Here is a 15,029-nt window from a genome sequence, read left to right as displayed (position 1 = left end):
TTAAGTTCAATGAAGGAAGTTTGACATAGTGATGCGGTTACAATCAATCGCATTAAGTTCTATTTTCTTAAGGGGACCCTAACGTGAGTTTTCTATATTTTTAACATATACTGTGTACTCTTTATTTTTTTCTCTGGAAATAACAAAGATATCTGCATGTAATTTTTTTATGTTGATTTACAATAGTAGGTACAGTGAATAAATACTAAAAAGTATATTAAGTTGGAAAAGTAGTTTTATCACAATAAAAATCTTAATTCTGCATAAAAATAAAATTAAATTAAAACAATGTCGTTTTCAAGTAAAAATATCTCTGGTTGTAATAATCACATGGAAGAATTTGTGTGAAGAATAAGGAGAAAATTATAACACATCTAAATATTACTAGTACTAAGAATTAAATGGAAAATGAATTAATAATATTGATAATTTATTAATTTATAGTTATAAAATTTCATTAATTAATTTTCCATGTATAATGATATTAGTAGTAATAATTTTAAGAAACTACAGTAGTTCGATTAATTAAAACGTGTCTCAATGAAACTTACAGCAGAGTCCCTATAGGCCAGCTTCTGTCTGATGCTTTTCCAGTATTTCTCGTGAAATTTCTCACAGGAGAAAATAGCACGCTCTAGTCAATCACGTGATAGCATGAACTGCTAAAATTCAGAGACTCCGCGCAAGAAAATTAGAAAAAAGGTAGAGCGTTTTAATGTGCTACTGTAACAGAAATTTTTATTACGCCGTGTATATGTAAGTGAAAACCGCTTTATCCCGGTATTTCCGAAAATTAAATTATGTTTTTTTTTATTTAACGACGCCGATGTGCCGAAATTTTGTGCCGCAGGAGTTATTTTAGATGCCAGTAAATCTACTGACATGAGCCTGTCGCATTTAACCACACTTAAATGTGGACCGGGATCGAACCCGCAACCTCGGGAACATAAGGTCAACAGTCTACTGAGTGCACTACCCAGGCTGACCAATATTTCTAAGCATTAATTTATAATCTCATCTGCAGACTAAGAAAATGCAATTGGGTAATGCAGAAATAAATTTAAAACATTCTGTCGGATAGTCACGGTGCAACGAATTCGCCCTTCCCCTAAGGGAATAAAGGAAACTAAAGATAATAAGCATTATAACCACAAACATATATTCAGTTAAATGTGTCTTGAAATGTGTATTAAAATAGTATCAGCAAAGCCGCCAGTACATAGTGGCTCAAATTACGAATTTGGCTGGACAAAAGTATTTTGCTTCATCATCAAAAAATCATTATTTATCCCGTGTATGTTATTCATAAGTAACTAAACGTCAATTCCCTGCACTATAAACGGAACTCAGTGCAATATTGACAACACAGCAGCACAACCTCCAATCTGAGCTACCTCCGAACGCGATGTTACACCATCTCGCAGAGTCTTTTAGAGCATATCTGCACAAACAGCGCTCAACGAGAGCGGGAGAGCTGTGTTTACCGCTCGCCGAATCGGAGAGGAAGATACGTCAGAATGACTTGCTATAGGTAGGTGAGAGGGAAACAACCACTCAGCTATCTAGTGGAGTGCAGTGCGTATTCTCAGTAACTGTTTCACGTTGCTTACCTACTGTACAGTATAGTATGAAGAAATCTAAAAGACGAAAAATTGGTGATCAGGCAAATTCTTTCAATATTGCATGGGAAAATGCTTATTTTTTCATAGTTGCTGGAGTAAATACTCAGTGCTTTATCTGCCACAACATTTTGAAAGGTAGAAAGAAAAGTAACATAATGCGTCATTACGAGTCCAGACAGAAAGATAGTCTACTAAAGATATTAATCTTCAACAATTTAAATATCTCTCTTCAGGGATAAGGCCAGCTCAGTGCTGATATGTTCAATAAATTACGGGATTTCAGTCGTAAACTTACACTTTTCGTAAGTCAGTTTCGGGAAGGTAATATGGCTTACTTTCGAACGATAGAAACTGCTCGAGATGAAGCCATGCTAAACGATTATGTGCAAATATTAATTGAAATTCAAAATGAATTTAATTCTAGGTTCCAAGATCTTCTCTTAAGGTCCACACCTGTGGAGTAACGGTTAGCGCGTCTAACCGCGAAACCAGGTGGCCAAGGTTCGATTCCCGGTCGGGACAAGTTACCTGGTTGAGGTTTTTCCGGGGTTTTCCCTCAATCCAGTATGAGAAAACGCTGAGTAACTTTTGGTGTTGGACTCCGGACTCATTTCACCGGCATTATCACCTTCTTCTCATTCAGACGCTAAATAACATAAGATGTTGATAAAGCGTCATAAAATAACCTACTAAAAGTCTTGTCTTAATTGGAAAGAAGTTTAAAGTTACCATAATAAATTCCTTCAACACCAGTTGAAACAATGTCATATAAGTTATAGGTGGGCCTGTTGGCGCAGTTGGTATAGCGCTGGCCTTCTATGCCCGAGGTTCGATTCCGAGCCAGGTCGATTGCATTTAAGTGTGCTCATACAGGGACATCACTTTATTTTTACTAACATTTTTAACATTAACCTGGCTATACTCGGAAACACTGTTACCCCCTTCCATTACAGGAGTTTGGAGTTGCTAGTGCAATATGTAAACAAATCATTTTGCTAGCTATAGGAGGAGAGAAAAGTAGTATATCCATTTATGTTACAGGGAAATATAGTATTACGATTTTCAGTTTGGTCATTACTTTACAGTATTTTATCAAAAAAAAAAAAAAAAAGTAGAATAGTAACAATTTTTTTTCACAAACTCAAGTCTTCAGGCGGTTATATACATTATGTAATGCCTACTTTATTCAGCATATTACTAACCTAATTTATTCCTGAGAATTTTGTGAGTACTTCCGTAAGAAACCCCAATTTCTACAGCTAACTTCTTGACCGATTCATTAGGACCTCGCTGCATCCTTTCTCTAGCATCTTCTGTCACCTTTGTTGGCCATCTTACACTATTCTTCCTTTCTGTACACTCTGTTGCTCTAAATTTATCTACCAGATTAATGACATTTCTACGAAAATATTCCGTAATTATATAATCAAGAAATTGTGAAAAAAGAAAAACTGTTGTTCACCTTCGGTTATATTGTAATTCCAGTTTCCATCATCGTCCTTCATACATACAAACAGTAAAACAAAACTCTTGTTTAAATAATGCTGTTAAGTACCGTACCATATTATAGGGTACCGTACTTTCGGTAACTCTAATCTCCACTTGTGCTCAGTCCACACAGATAAATTCGGTTATGCTACACACGATACCTGGGTGAAAATAAACTTCAATAATATAAGCTTTTTCTTCTATAGAAAATGCAACATATTTCTGAAACACACTGTACTCTGTACTGTTTATTTCACTGCTAGCAAGAGCTGCCATAAGTTTGTGTGACTGACGTTAGCAAGGACATTAGTGAAAGAGGTGGGAGTCAAGTATATTTAGAAACGCAGTTACAATAAAAATTGAAGTAAAAATAAAATGATGTCCCTGTATAACCTCGGCAGTTGCGAGCGTCGTTAAATAAAACATAACATTTAACGATTTACAGCTCGGACTTATTGATCTTCAATGTGGCCTAAGGGCTAAAGATCGTTTGAATACAGTAATACTACTAGCGTGGTTGAGTTTTACAAGACTAAACATTAGCAATAATATCCACGACTTCACAGGCTGGCTGTGAAAATGATTGCTATGTTTGGCTCAACATTTGTATTCGTGAGCAATTGTTTTCTATAATCAACATTAATAAAGGCAGGCATCGAACATCCGTAACTGATGTTTCATTACGATCAGTAGGCTACTGTTCCTTTCAGCTGCCAACAGCATAAAACCTCGTTTTCATATACTGATAAATAAAAATATAAGAAAATGATATTGTACATTTAAGTGGGTATAAAATTTATATTATTTCTGTAAAATAAATATTTCTGTATTAACCCATATTAACCTAGCGTTACCATATGGTAACGCAGTGCAGAAAGCAATATAACTTGCTTCGTACCTGTCCTTAATTAATAAAACTGGAATTTTTCTTTGTGAATCCAAGCTACATGATTGGTTCTTTCTTATTACATTATGAAATCACAAATTTATTATACCAGTTGGGCAAGAGCAGCTGCGCAATTTAGATGTTGCTTTCTCAGCAGCAATTTTGGAGAGCAACAAGAAGTAAGATAATTTATTTGTTACTTTGATGAACTTGATTGTAATGTTTGTTGTGGTATTTTACTTATTGTTGGCTGAGTATTCGTGTACATCAAGCACAAGTTTACAATCCGTAACATTGTTGTGGATATAATACATTGTTTCTTACGTTACCATATGGTAACGCTAGGCTAATATGTTGTCACTCATTCTTTGTGCTCTCTTGCTACTAACAGTAAGATGAAGGAGTTGCAAGAAAGTACAAGTTACAAAATGAATGTTACAAACAGGTGCGTGAAAGTGCATGAGATACTTTTGGAACTAGAAAACAAAAAATTAGAGCATTCTACATAGAGCCACCAAAGCCCAACTTTGTATCTGATGTAGAGGGTGCGCGGCATGTTCGACAACCTATGTGGAAGGAAACTAAGTACTGAAGCTGGGGCAATTTTTGTTAATAGCGACAGAACAGGTGGATATCAACATTCTTTCTTCGCCCACTTTTTCCAACACGGCTTCATTTCTTATTGTCTGTCCACTTAACACGTTCCATTCTTCTCCTTATTCAGATTTCAAATGCATCTATTCGTTTCTCTTCACTTCACTTCACTTCGAACATGCTGTAATGTCCACGTTTCTGCCCCACACAATACCACACTCCATACAAATAATACAGAAAATACAAAAATTATAAAATTACTTTCACAATTCCTGAACAAATGTTTCCTATCTTCTGCCTTCCTGTTTGTCTTTTCATATGATCCATATATCTTCATGTCGTTTATCATTTGATATCTTCTTCTGCTCCGAACTCTTCACCATTCACTCCCGTGTATCATTCCTTCCAGTGCATCCATCAGTAGACAGTATCTCCTCAGCCAGTGACCCAAACAATTCCTTTTCCTCTTCCTAATCAGTCATGAAGATATATGGATCATATGAAAATACAAACAGGAAGGCAGAAGATAGGAAAGATTGGGGAATGCTGGGTTTGCAGTAAAAGATCTGACCTTAGGCAGAACACTGAATGAGTGATGAATATATTATTTGTAAGCTAACGTTCAGTTAAGTTCAATAAATTGCTTTAAAGATATCATTATAAGGCAATAACTCATTCTTTAAGATTTGACAACATAATGACCTAGCGTTACCACATGATAACGCCCTGTAATTCCACATATTCGCTTCAACAATAGAAAACAAAAGCATTGTTGTGTTCAATTACATCCATTTAATTAGTCTATAACGAAATAAACGAAAAACTTGACGAAAAATAATTCAGGCTTTTCAGGGTTAATTAATAAGTCCAAGATAGTTTTGCAAACACTGAACGGGAATTCATTTCATGAACGTCGTAATAGTACTTCCTTTTGTGTATATTTTGTACGAGATCACCACTTCTTCCAGTCCACCCTTTACAGAGCGCAGCTAATATCTGCATTCCTCTCATGAGCTGAGAGCCGGCTCGGAGAGCGCAAACCTTGTGCAGGCCTGTTTTAGAGGATGGAAGTCTCTGGTTGTGTTTATGTTATTTGAGTGCTGATTGCGGTGTTTTTATGTAGAGCATGCAGATGAAGGTATGGAAATTTATATTTTAACCAGATTCAGTTTATAATATATACTCAATAATTTTAATGGCATTACTTCTATAAGAAATTTAACAATTAGACTATTTCACATTTGATGTGTTTGACCAATCTCTTATACTGCGTTACGTTACATCACAATCTAAATTGTGTTAAAATGTAGTGCAAGATCTCTAGTTTACTGCAAGTATGAAAATATTACTTGCACATTCTTGCAACTTACGTAATTATCTTGCATTTTAGAGGCCGGTGCGCAACCGGTTATCACGCGGTTATAGTAATATACGTTACAAGAGCGGTATGTTGACGTTTTCGTGTTCGAGGAAAAGATTGAAAAAATGAAACGTAGTTGAGCTTTTTTAATTTCCGAGAACATGAAAACAAACGTACCACTCGTGTATCGTACATTATTTTGTGCGAAGATCGTTTATTACATACCTGAAAGACGAATTTCTAATTAGTTGCAATGAAATCTCCATCTTGGTTTCTGTTTAATGACGGCAACTTCGGAAAACCAAAATATCTTTCTTCAACATTGTTGCTATAAAATGTTTTCTGTGTTTACTATACTCCAACAGGCCGTGATATACGTCTGTCTTTTTTTCCCCCAGTCTATAAATGCGAACTTAAAACAAACGGTAAGATTATGTAATGATTTATTTTTCATTTTAATATTTTAACAATATTATTTATATAACATATTGCAGTAATAACATCGGCATCTGGAATCTTGTTGATTTTTTCACGGCTTCCTTAATGTTACTTGTATCAGGAATGCAATAAGTTTCGTGGAGTAGTAGACTTTACTTAATTTTTGCAAATATTTAAAAACAAAAATTAACATTGCAATTTAGGTGAAATTGCAGTGGTAAGTTTCCAATTTATAATTATTACTATGTTAAACGTCTCTAAAAATAATATGTTAAAAGCCTAAAGCAGTAAAATGAATGTCGCGCTTAAGCGGTAAGAAGAGGGAAATTGTTATGTGTGTTACGTTGGGAATACTGAATGTGGTATTTCACACTTACCGCGTATTGGTTCTGTGCGGAAAACAAACAAATACGCACGATCTCGCACAATAGTTATTTGAAGAACAGGACTCGGAGATTCTAAAAAAAGGAACACGTACTAATTACTGTACATGAAAATAAAAATATAAATACAGTAATGTTCTGAAGGCGTAGAAAAATGCTTACCAAAGGATCTAGACTGACCATTGAGAATCGACTTATACTGATAGTTAAAAGAATGGTGCTCAGAATTAATAAGTGATCATTTTTTTTCCTCTTACATTCATTTGTTTCATTTGTATCGTCTCTGCTTTGATGTATCAGCAATCAAGCAATTACTTGAGGCTCGCAGTCTCAACATGCAACAATAGTTAATTGCAGTAATTGAACAATTAATTACTGTAAGTAAAAATGTTTCACGACCGGTGTCTGTGTTGAAGGTTTTCCCGACCTGAGATGCCGTGGTCTACCAATCTACCAGTAGACCACAGCATCTCAGTCCGGAAAATCTTCATCACATAGACTGTTTTTCTTTGCGATGCAGGACTCATCTTGAAAAACAGAAATCAAAAACTAAAACAAGAACGTTAGAAACAGTAGCTGATCGTTGATCGAACCGCACACGCAAGCACAAGCCTATGCAAACTCAATTAAAGTAAAGTAAAATTCCTCGTAACCTACACCCAAATAACCGTCAATATCAAAACAACGGCACTTTTGGCTAGACCATAAAAAGTGTTTAAATTTGCCACATTGCCGCAGTCTGGGCCGTCAATTTTGTCACATTAGGAAGTTCATACGAACTTTCATTTTCAGTGCATAGTCGGACCTAAAATTAGTATATTGTTTGTATTGTGTATGTGTTTTAATAAAGAAAATGCACATTGTTTTTATGTTTATTTAATTATATTCGGGCCGTCTGTGTTGCCACATTAGAAAGTTCGCACGTACTTTAATTTTCAGTGAATATTCGAACCTAAAATTAGTGTATTATTTGTGTTGTATGATATGTTTTAATAAGGAAAATCAACACATTTTTTATGTTTATTCAGTTATGAGCAAGTGATAGAGAAATAAGCTTCACATGGCTGCAGTTTCAATATTTGGCATCATGAAATAGAAACTTTTTCTTTTGTATATACCGATATTTGTTCAATTATCCGGCAAAATCTCGCATCCGGAACTAGCCTGGTCCCTTTGGTACCGGATAAGAGGGATTTTACTGCAATTGATAGAAGAGGAGACTTGGGCTCGATGACTTGATACCAGCCCAACGCACAAAACCGCGCCGTAAGCAGCCCGACCCTACCCGTGGGTGACGTCAGGGGCTTGTTCCTTGCGACCGACACTGTGAAGCCCTGTGCGGTACAGTGCGGAAGCAGCCCATGAGCTGGACCGTTGTGCAGGTCTCTGGTATGAATTCCATTAGTTTTAAAATATAAGTAAATGATTTAATATAATTTAATGCTGTAATCGTTTTATAAATAACAAATATGACTGTAAAACAAGCTATTGAATATGCCCTCTCATGCGTTCATAGTGTGAATGGTTTCGAAAGAATGTTCAGCCCATATTATTTGTGCAACTCTAGCGTATTCTTCCATCTACATAGATGCTTCGCTATACTTGTATCTGTTTGTAATAATAAGTCTTTTCTCCTATTAGATCCTTTCTCAATTACCTACATATATGACAGCCGTCACGTCAATGCAGACACACCTTCTAAGCCGACCTGACATGCTATGTGATGTGTTAAGATACATGATGTGATATATGATACAAATTGTGATTTGATACATGATGTGATATATGATACAAATTGTGATTTGATACATGGTGTGATATATGATACAAGATGCGATTTGATACATGATGTGATAAATAATGCAATATGTGATTTGATACATGATGTAATATATGATACATGGTGTGATTTGATACATGATGTGGTAAGATACATGATGTGATTTGATACATGATGTGATATATGATACATGATGTAATATATGATACAAGATGTGATTTGATACATGATGTAATATATGATACATGATGTGATTTGATACATGATGTGATAAGATACATGATGTGATTTGATACATGATGTGATATATAATACATGATGTGATATATGATACAAGATGTGATTTGATACATGAAAAAAATTATGGTTTATTTAACGACGCTTGCAACTGCAGAGGTTATATCAGCGTCGCCGGTAAGCCGGAATTTTGTCCCGCTGGAATTTTTTTAACTGACATGAGCCTGTCGCATTTAAACATACTTAAATGTCATCGAACCCACAACCTCGAGCATAGAACGCCAGCACTATACCAAATACGCTACCGAGGCCGACATGATACATGGTGTGATATATGATACATAATGTGATTTGATACCTTATGTGATATATGATAGAAGATGTGATTTGATACATGATGTCATATATGATACTAGATGTGATTTGATACATGATGTGATAAGATACATGACGTAATATATGATACAAGATGTGATTTGATACATGATGTGATAAGATACATGTGATATATATTACAAGATGTGATAAGATACATGATGTGATATATGGATATATGATACAAATGTGATTTGATACATGATGTGATATATGATACATGATGTGATTTGATACATGATATGATAAGATACATAATGTGATTTGATACATGATGTGATAAGATACATGATGTGATGTATAATACAAGATGTGATTTGATACATGATGTGGTAAGATACATGATGTGATATATGATACAAGATATGATTTGATACATGATGTGATATATGATACAAGATGTGATTTGATACATGATGTGATTTGATACATAATGTGATAAGATACATGATGTGATATATGCTACAAGATGAGATATGGTATGATACACAATATGATATAATATATTATTATATAATATGCCAGGCATGTCAGAAATCAGACTCTAAATATGCAGTTTTGTGCGCGGATCACCGGTCTGTGCAGACTGCATCATTCGAGCGTTGCTCTTACCCTTTCTTAGCTGGAGGGGTGTACAATAATCTATTCTGCGCTTCTAGGGTTGGATTAAATAGGCATTTGGACATTATAAACACACTTAGCAGAAGGAAAAACACGGTTATTATCAGTGTCTATATTTGACAATTGTAATGCAAGAAACTTTAGGGTTACTCAGTTATACTTCACAAAGCAGTGGTTTGTAAAGCATAATTTATTAATTTGATTTTTATATAGCATTTAAAAAAAAATATTGCAGTAATTTCGAACCAACAAAACACGAACAAGTATTTCATTTTATGTAGTAGGTACTAATTATTTTAAAGTAATAGATCCTACTCTTTCATTGTTCGTCGAACATTATTATTTATTGGGACCATTGGTACAAATGTTCAAGAAAATTTTATACTCTCAATTAATTACATGCAGTAGGACATTGTGAAGTTTTTACACTGAAATAACTTTCTTGCTGTATGTCAAATATAAATTAACATTAATATTAATAAATGGTATACATTAAGCTTATAATTTAAATTCACATATAGGTTATTTGGAAAACGTTGAGAGCAAGTATCGACAAGTTGGAAGCGTTACTGAAAGAAATTAAAAGTGTACTGTAGTTCACAAGCTGTGAGGCGATGATATTCTATTTATGTCAGGTTTAAAGGTTTATTGATGTAAGTATATTAGCATAATAGAGTGACGTGAGATGGAAAATTTGCCATTATATATTTTTCCAGAAAATTTTTCCGCCTTGCAAATAGTTGCTTTTTTCGCTCCTTACAAACTCAAGAGCCTCATATGTATTCCTCACTATATTCTCATCACTTACCAGCTTATAAAATGAAAGTCGTAAGTCGTCTAATCTTTGATGGCTGTGTTAGTACAGACTCCAAAACAACGCCATTGCCGTGAGAGTACTGATTAAGAAATAAGCGCTGGCAGTTTCATATTTTGAGAACTTTACTAATCTGATCTAAACTGTCACAACACTATTACCTCGACATGGGCTGATGAAAGCCTTTCATTTTAAAATAATTATTGATGGCTTGAGGAAAACATTATAACAATCATGTTATATGATTCGTAATTTCTCTTCTTCCTTATCTGTGAACCCCTCACTTTATTTATTACAACTCATTCACAGACACAGCCAAATCAGCACCCGTACTCAAACTGCTTTATTGAAAGAAAAGCCGATATGCTGTTGCAGGTCTGTATAGGCCTGTCGCGTTCCCCTCCAAGGCGATTCACTCCCTCCAGGTAGGGGAACAGAAAGTGCACATCGCACAGATATTACTGCACAATGTGCGCGAATACACAATGTGCAGGGTTTTGGCATTCCTGTAATATGCTATTTAATATCATTAACAGAATACGTACATATTATAATGTACCGGTACCTTCATATTTCTTGAAAGGAGTTTAAATTATATAAACTATTTTACGAACTTTGTTGTAAATGTGTAAAATGACAAAGGGGGACGTATTACCACAGTCTAGTATATACAGTCGCGAAGCTCAATACGTAGTAAATATGCAAACATTAGATAGTTGCTCACCACTAGGATCGCTAATATCGCCTCATTACAGGCAATGCAAAATAGTACTGTCACAGTCTATTGTTTCTAGCACCCTCAAAACTCAAGCTTCGTGACTGTATATACTGTAGTAGACTGTGGTATTACTGAGTTTTTATTTGCAGGAAGGCGGAAATAAGAAAGACAGGACAATGCTTGGTTTACAGTGAAAGACCTTGATCAGAAAATTTTGAATGATAAAGTGGAGAACGATTTGATTATTTGAACAATCTTGAATAATGAAGAATCATAATTAAATGGAGCTGATCTCAAACAATCTATAAGTACAAAGTTTTTTTTTTTTTTTTTTTTTTTGATTTGCAGTTGAAGACTCACTTTACGGAAAACACAAATAAAATAATATATTACTCCTAAATTGAGCTTTGTCTCTTACGCATTAAGATCCTAATTTTCTATCGGCGATATAAACAATTTTATTTTTTTTTAAATGAGGAGATTGAAATCAGAGTGAAATTATAATGGTAGGGAGAGTAATTGTCTCAAACCTCCATGTTAATTATCGCGCCAGTGTACTTGATTAGGACCAGGTAACCAGCTTTGAAGCCGTTAACCCTGTTGACTATCAGTATATTTAGTTTCCCTGTTAAATTATTTACGTTTAACTACAATATTTACAGTATTTTTTTTAATTTTATTGCGAGCAGAAGGCAGAACCCGGAAGGAAGGAACCGCCCGACGAAATAATTGGAAATGATAAGCTAACAAAAACACGTTGAAAAATGTAGAGGGAAGATAGAAGGTCCGTGAGCCACGGAAAAGCCTTGGGCAGAATGAGTTGTGGTACTGACGACAAGCCAACATCTTTTAAATGTCGTATTTTGCATATTTTAATTCTGTAATGAACTATCGATTAATATTCTGGGAAAATTCATCTGAAGATGAATAGGTTTTTGTTTTACAAAAAAGTTATGATAATGACAGGTGTGCATGAAGACTTGATGAAAAAAATCCAAAATGTAGAAATATTGATCTTAATTGTGAGTACATTCTTTTCACTATTCATGTCTTCAGTGCAATGCCTAAATTTCTTAAAGCTTTAAAGGACCTAGAGAAAAGGTTCAGAAAAGAATTAACAACATTTCTTTATAGTCATATCTTCAACTCAACTGATGAATTGTTTATGCTGTTGTTGTTTAGTCAAATGTACCAAGACAGGTTTGAACCTCATAAGTGACACTAATAAGACATCACTTGAAGCAACTAAACCAGGAGATAATGGGATGGCGTTATTTATGCTGTTAAATTTAAATATGTAGGCTATTGTATATATTTGCATAACTTTTGACTGTTCCATATCTTAAAGCTATAATATTGATGTAAGAGCTATGGATTCAATAAATTAAATCAAATGAAAAATGAAATACAAGGTACGCATTCAACATCTGCCTTATTGTGAATTATGTGTGAAAATCATAAAAATTGCCCCAACAATTGAAACTACATCTTTAGGTGTGATTCAAATCATTTATTAACCTTAAGATGGCTTCATCACTTTAATGTACAGTATCATTCAAACGTACAACTAAATGTTAAAACTTACAACATAATATTTAACAACATACATTTATATTAAACATAACTGCTTGTAACTTACTTTTGCTTAGTTATGATAATGTATTTTGCACATATTTACAAAAACCTGTAACTTAATATTAAACAACAAACACATCTTAAACGTAAATACATAGTATAGCTTTTATTTATTCATAATATCGTTTGCACAAATTTACACGAACTTACAGTTAAATTTAAAACTAGGCCTATAACTTTGTCTGCTGTCAATTTGAAATACCTTAGAATACGTACTTACACACATGGGTGTTATAAATTAAGAAATCAACAAAAGGAATCCATCTACGGTGAAAAAGTTATATTTTAATAAAATATTTTCCTCATTATTTTAAATAAATTTTACAGTTTACGGTTGTTAATGGATATAGTATGCCTTTGCCTTTGCCTTAGCCATATGGCCAAAAAGTTTCATATCTCTGCCAAGTGATACGAAAAGAGCTTGGACTTAAGTTCTAATGAGGGAAGAAAATTTCGTTATTAAGGCTGGGGGTATCATCGTCCTAACCACACATTGTCCCCTGTAGTGATTCGATGATAGTTGATCTATGCTGAGGTATGTGGTCTGTACTTCCATTATAATTTTTATAGTTTGCGGTTTACAAATTTACTTTATCTTGGTATGTCATATGCTAAAATCGACTGAACATATCCAATGAAGGCCTAGATAGTTCTTATAAGATTCATGGTGGTTACTTATGACAGTAGACCTGTGTGCATGGGTAACAGGTTTGGATAAGCGTAACCCTTAATTGACAAATATGATGACTATTTTGGATCAATTCAGTTACGTAAAAATTTTGTGTTATATGAATCGCTAACTATACTGTTATTCAGAGTGATTTTGTAGGAATTAAAGTTGAGATGTAGTCTACGGGTTTGTCTATATATAAATATTATTTATATCAATTTATATATGAATATAAATGAAATTCAAGTCTGTATTAGACGCACATAAGCTTTAGATTATTTCTTTCTTTTTAATGGCTTATTTTACGAAGCTGTATCAACATCTCAGGTTATTTAGCGTTTGAATGAAATGAAGGTGATAATGTCGGTTAAATGAGTCCGGGGTCCAACACGATAGTTACCCAGGATTTGCTCATATTGGCTTGAGGCAAAAACCCAGGAAAAAATCTCAACCAGGTAACTTCCTCCGACTGAGAGTCGAATCCAAGCCACTTAGTTACGCGGTCAGATGCGCTAACCGTTACTTCACATATTATTTCTTCCAAAAGCTTTAAAATATAACATCTGTCATTCATTGTCCAGTTTTCGAAAATAGAAGATTTTTATGGCCTGACATTTACACTTTTGTAATATACTCATAAAATATGACAAACTACTATTCCATGTTTTCAGGAAAACATGTTGTTACAAAGACTTTGTAATTTTATATGTTATATATTTTAGAACTTGTAAAGTACATCCACCTTTCGCTAGTATAAATTTAGTAAAATTCAAAATTTACTTTCTAGATATGGTGAATTAATATTCTGCTGGAATATTGTATAGTGATTAGACAGTGCTTCTATGTCAATAAACAATTTCTAGAATCCAAAAAACTTATATTGCTAAGAGTAATTTAATTTTTTAATTGGGCTGGAGGTGCAATTCGAGCAGAAAAAATTAGTTTCTCTAATACAGTACCGTATCTTGTACAATTTCGAATATTTTTAATGTTTTCTTCTCTGTTTGACATAATTAATGTTTTAACATATCCCGCTCTTATCAGTTGAATATACTGTATATATATATAGGAAAAGAAATGTCAGAAGGAAGTGAAATAGAGAGAGGAGCACGTCAAGGATCTCCTTCATCACTCTGTTCAACATCTACTTGAAGGATTTAGTGAAGAACTGTTTTCAGAACATGGGAGAAGTGATAGTAAGAGGAAGAACAATAAAATGTATAAGATTTGCTGATGATATGGCTTTGTTTACAGAAGAGGAGATGATACTAAGAGATATACTACAGGAGCTAAATGACAGCTGTGAACAGTATGGGATGAAGATAACAAAATGGAAATAAGACAAAGACCATGGCCATAGAAAGAAAAATAAAGAAGGTAATCTTACGAATTCTAAATGAGGCAGTAG

At 34.1% G+C, this 15,029-nt stretch overlaps 1 protein-coding gene across 1 annotated transcript in view; it reads right to left on the bottom strand.

The window, feature by feature from the left end:
- LOC138715329 (cytochrome P450 4C1-like) overlaps positions 1-15,029 on the bottom strand; it is a 150,168-nt gene that overhangs the window by 31,503 nt on the left and 103,636 nt on the right. The window lies entirely within an intron of this gene.

Source organism: Periplaneta americana, chromosome 15, assembly GCF_040183065.1.
Source record: "Periplaneta americana isolate PAMFEO1 chromosome 15, P.americana_PAMFEO1_priV1, whole genome shotgun sequence".
Classification (NCBI taxonomy): Eukaryota; Metazoa; Arthropoda; class Insecta; order Blattodea; family Blattidae; genus Periplaneta; species Periplaneta americana.
This window is presented reverse-complemented; position numbering and strand designations above follow the sequence as displayed.